Consider the following 6000-nt stretch of genomic DNA (forward strand, 5'->3'; position numbering starts at 1 on the left):
GTACTATTTTGGTTTTCCATCAACCACCTTTGATATGTTTTGATCCAGATTCTACTTATTTATATGTGTTTTTCTATTTTACTACACATATGGATATAATGTGTGATTCCATGGCAGTTCATATTCATATTTCTACCCCCTTAGATGATTCATTAATAATGAACCGAGTATGTTGATCCAGTGTTGTGACTTTGCTATGGTATGACACTTAGGTGGATCTTATTATTCTTGATATGATGGATTTTGATATGGATTAATTGTATCCTTATCATTATTTCTTGGATCGTTATGTCAAGACTGTTACTTTAGATGTTTTCTGTATTCCATGCTTGGTCGGGAGTGGTACATTTAGCCTTGTATCAGAGAAGATGATTTCATTTTTTGAGGCATACATAATGGTAGTTAAAGGGTGTTCATCTTTCTTAGAACATATGTAGGATACTAGTGATAAATAATCACTTGAGCTAGTTCTTATGGCAAGAGAGTTCATTGAGTTTTTTCTGATAGACTTTTCAAGTACTCCATGTAATGGCTTAGCCTGCTAGTGATATCATACGCTAAGGGCGTAGATCCACATAGTCTTAAAATGCATCACTAGGTTGTAAGACATGCTTACTTATATAGCCAATATCTCTGCTGTGTTTTATTGATGTGAGACCTTTATTTCTAAAATGCGGTGTCACATCCACTCCATCTTATGGACATAACATCCTTACTGAGTTTTATCTCACCACATAGGATTTTCCTAGTCTTAGGACTGAGGTTTGCCCCTCCCGTTACTAGATTTGCCTATACTCTGTTTGAATTAGGACCACATCAACAAGTCAACATAAAAGTGGCTCTAATACCATATTTAATGACTTATCCCATTAGTGATATCATATTTTCTGGTCCTAGAATCGCATGACTTTAAAACATATCACTAGATTATAAGACCTACTTAATTATATACTTAATACCTCTCTTGTGTTAGCTGATATGGGACTTCTTTTCCTAAGATATATGACTTCTTTTCCTAAGTTGGACTATCATAGTCCACTCGACTATCATTTTGATTTTGAGATTTACCTAGATCGAACCACTCATCCTATTTCCATCCCATCCTATAGAATGATTCTGATAGATCTAAAAGAATTGAAAGAGCAATTATAGGATTTTTTTTTTGAGTAAGGGGTTCATTAGACCTAGTCATTCCCCTAAGGTACTCATGTCTTATTTGTGAAGAAGTATGAATCTATGTTGACGTGTATTGATTATCTTGACTTTAACAAGGTGACTATTAAGAATATGTATCTATTACCACATATGTGATTTAGTGTTTTCAAGGATAGATTTGAGATCGGACTACCATTAGTTGAAGATCATGGCTTTGGATATTTCAAGACTGCTTTTAGGACTTTATATATCCATTATGAGTTTCTTATTATGTGTTTTAGGTTGAGTGATTCCCTGACAACATTTACAGAGTTTATGACTGAGATGTTTTATTCCTATCTAGATTTTTTTTGATTGTGTTCATTAATGACATATTTGTCTAATCTAGGAGTAGAGAGGAGCATAAAAAACATTTGATGATTATGCTTCAGACATTGAAAAATAAGTAGTTTTATGAAAAATTCTCATATTGTGAGTTTTTGCTTGAGTTTATGGCATTCTTGGGGCACGTAGTATCTAAGGATAGGATCATGGTGGATTTGGAGAAGATTGATGTAGTTCAAGATTGGGCTGCCTACTTGACCTATCGATATCTGAAGCTTTGTTGGGTTAGCTTTGTATTACAGATGATTTATAAAAGGGTTTCTTCAATCATAGCTTCTTTTACCAAGTAGATTTTGAGAATGTGATTTATAATGGTCTTGATACAAGTCAAATGGCCGCCTTAGCTTTCCATGACATCATTCAAAGTCACGACGTGAAGGATTAAGCTTTGGTCACATGGAGGGCACAGGATCATACTTGGAGGGGTTGTTTTGAGCATGCGACTAAACAAACCCAAGTGTGGAAGATTGCTTGGAGCCTTGAAGAATTGAGGGCTTTTGGGTTTGGACACTTAACGGGTCACAATTTTAGGTCATCTTCATTAAGGGCATTTTGGTCACTTCATTGTGCCCAAAATGCATTCCATGGCCGCCCCTTTCATTAAGGATAGTATAGTTATTTTGTCTTCTTTTGTAATATAGTATAAGTAGGACACTTTAGGACTTTCTCTTTAGTTTTTGAAGGATGAATATGTGAAATACTTCTTCTCTCTTTGAGAGTGTAACACCCTTAGTGTAGGGCTTGGAAAAGCTATTATTGATCTTTGCTTAGAAACGATGGTTGTAAGGTGGAGTTGATTCCCTCAACGGTCACCACAATATGATTGGTGTTTATTATTGCGAGTTTAAGGGTCTTATCATTTAATACACGGTTTGACTCTTCTTTCTTTGTAATATCTTATATCATCTTGCCTATCTTTTACTTTTCTTGCAATATTTGTCTTTTTTTTCTTACTTCTTATTCTTGGTTTATGGTGTTTTGTGTGTTGTTGCCTGCAGTTGTTGTTCTTTTTGTTCTCGGTTAGTTTTGTGTTCCTAGCTGATTTTCGTGTTCATAGATTATTCTGTGTCATTTGGTATCAGAGCAAGGATTGATTTCATTCCTACGAAATCAATCTTGAGTTTGTTAACTTGAAAATCACAAAAAATAAGTGTTGAAAAACTGAAAATCTCAAAAAAAGAATTTTGTCCCCTTTTTATGTTTGGTCAAAATTTGTATCTTAGATCTAGAAGATTTTTATGTGTTTTGGTTATTTCTAGTGTTATCCGCTTCTTCACTAACACTAATTGAGTCTAGATCCAAATTTTGAGCCATTTTCGAGTTGTTCTTGAACTTTAAAGGTTGTTGTTTCTTGAGGATTGGTGGCTTGAAAGTGTGTTTTTGGAATTTATTGATGAGTATGTGGGTTTGAAAACGTGTTATTGTTGTTGTGGAGTTCAACGTGAGCTAAAAGAAATAAAAATCATTCAATTTGGAGCTCATTTGGATTGGTTTTCATTCTTGAATATTCTTTTTGTTCTTGTTGTTCTTCATGTATTGTTGAGCAAGAACATTCAAACGGGAGTGGTTTGAACTAAAAGGGTGAAGAAAGGAGTGTGATTTTGTGTTTTTCTTGAAAGACACAATCCCAAGACATCCAAAAAGGAAAGGGGACAAAAGGACTTTCAAAAGTATTGTTTGCGAAAAGAGAGTAAGAACTTATTCCAACACTAACAAAAGAGGAAAGAGCCAACAACCTTTCAAAAATGTGTCTTGCCAAAAAGGTGCAAGGAAGTCAAAACTTTTTGAAATTCAAAAGGAGGCTCCAAGTCTTGTTGTTTCCCTCCTAAAGCTGATTTTTACCATTTCAACTTAAAATTTGACCAATCCAAATTGCAAACTGCCAATCACCAAATTACCACATCACTAAACTGCCATGTCATCACCCTCCAAAACAACTTTAGGCTCAAAATTTCAGATTCTAAGTTTCTTTTCCTTGTTTCCTAGTTTCATGTCTTTATTCTAGAATTAATTAACAACTAGTAATCATCTACTTAGTTGTAAATTAATTGTTAAATCTGTTTCTTTTGTGTCTTTGGTATTTGTGTGCTTTTCTCATTTTTAACTCGTAGTAACTTTTTTGTTTCAAGATCTTAAGTAAATTTAATTTTTGTGTCGTGAGTCGATCAAATAAGAATACATTCTGTCTGCCAAGTAGAATTGACATCGTATTGACTACCGGAGTATAAGAAACTTTCAATATTCGCCACTCCAATTGTGAGAATCACAAAGGTGAGTGTATACTAGCGTTGGTGAGAAACTTTTACTACTAATCTTGTTTGTTCACTGTGTAGGTACAAAGCTAATATAAGGGAAACATGTCTTCAATAGCGGGGGATTATTGTGACTACAATATGGGAGACTATGATTATAGTAAGGGTTTTATGGCTACGAAGTTGAGGGAGATTGCGGAGGCTATGAAAATAGCAATGATCAAAACTTGGGCAGATTTGAGGGTTACGGTTTTGTAGGAGAAAATGAGATGAAAGAAGTGCCTAGTGCTTATGGTGACTTTGGAGATGATGTAGACCTCGTGATGGATCTTATGATGACGTTGGGGTATGTGAGGATTTTTACACTTTTCACCCCGAACCTAGATTTGGTGTTAGGTATAAGCCTTTCGTTCGCAAAGCTTATGAGAGCTATAATGAGAGTGCACGTGAGGAGTGTGAAGATTCATATTCTCCACCTTGTATCACTTCTTATCATGATCGATATAGTGTGAATGGTTTTACTAGCTCTAGTGGAGGTTGCCCAATCAGAAGAGAAGGGTATACATCTCCAAAACCAAGGGGTACTCTCGTGCCTTACAATGTTGATCCGAGAAGGAGTGTACACTCTGGAAAGGTGACCATTTGTGGGATACCGGACTGCCTCATTGTGTTAAATGATAGGTACTATAGAAACTACATCCTTCCATCCATGGTTGACTACTTGGGGTTGTTTTGTGAGCATTTACTTGTTCCATACTTCTTGGACGGGTTTAAGGTTACCGAGAGGGTCAAAGTTGTCTTCTCCCAATTTGAATACCATGAGGAGGTATGGTGCGATGTTCTTCCCTTGACATACGTTCATGTATGCTTAGGTGCCGATTGGTTTGCATAGCATAAAGTTCCAAATATGCAAAATTGGCCTAATGTTGTAAGAGATAGGGGGGGGGGGGAATCACCTCATGACATACATGCTGTCTGAGATGCAAAGAGAAGTGAATGCTTACTCCAATTCGAATGCTTATGAGATAAATAAGATTGAGAGGAGTAAGGGTGTGCAAGGTCATAATCTGAAAGTAGAAAAAAGATAGGCTGTGTGGAGCCAAGTGAGGGTATTGCCACCAAATCAAGATTACATTATTTGTCCTTCTATTTCTTAGGACATTTATGTAGGTACCAATATGGTAAGCGAAGGAGAGCAATGACAAAGTGAAGTTGCTACCCAAGCTTGTGGAGGACCTTCACCTTACGGTAAAGAAGAATATACTCAAGAACGTTAAGTTATAATAGCTAACTCTTACACCTTTGTGCATACGAGTGATGATTGTGTGACTAGTAGTCCATTGAGTGTGAGTAGTATCTTACCTATTTATGAGTCTATTGATTCTTTGTCCATTGATGATTATGTACATGTTGTGAGTGTGGATACACTAGTTGATCTTATTAATGACCAAATTGAATCTTCTCATAAGATTGATTTATGTGCACCTAGTGTTGAACACATTATGTTGAATGAAAATACATCGTCTTGCAAAACTTTTGTTGATCAACTCGTGTGTGAAAATTGCCCACCACTTGAGTTTATGTTTGTTGTAATTAATGGAACTCAATTGAGTGAAGAATTTGATAATGTTGGTCAACAAACTAGGAGTGGATCCGTGAGCTATTCTTGTGATATAGATTCCAATGTTTGTTTATCTCATAGGGATAATCTTGTGCTTGAAACCTCTTTGAATCTTGATAATTATCTTTTAGAGAGTGAAGAACTTAATTGTTCCAAATCTGCCCGTGAAATAAATCATGCTCTCTTTAGGTATAATATCTTGTTTGAAGATGATTTAAACACTCCTAATGTACCTAGTGGTGAGAATGATGGTATAGCTTGCCTTGAAGACTATAGAAGATATGCTAACCCACTATGGTGTGAAAAAATTCCTCCTAAAGATGGATATCTCTTTTTGAAAGATGAGAGTACTCTTAAGGGTAAGAAATGTGTAGTCTTTCTTGAAAACCCAAGGGAAAAGATTTCATTGATTCTTTGGGGTAATGTTCCTAAATATGCATCCTTGTTTGACACACTTGTGCCTAAATTGTATGAATTCCAACTTGTGGATGCCAAGTTGTCTAGTTGTTTGAAGGAAAGAATGTGTATGTGTATGTAGTTTCTTTATCTCTTGGTGATTACCGTAACCAAATCCTTTGTGCACCTTTT

The sequence above is a fragment of the Capsicum annuum genome, chromosome 3 (genome assembly GCF_002878395.1).
Source record: "Capsicum annuum cultivar UCD-10X-F1 chromosome 3, UCD10Xv1.1, whole genome shotgun sequence".
NCBI lineage: Eukaryota > Viridiplantae > Streptophyta > Magnoliopsida > Solanales > Solanaceae > Capsicum > Capsicum annuum.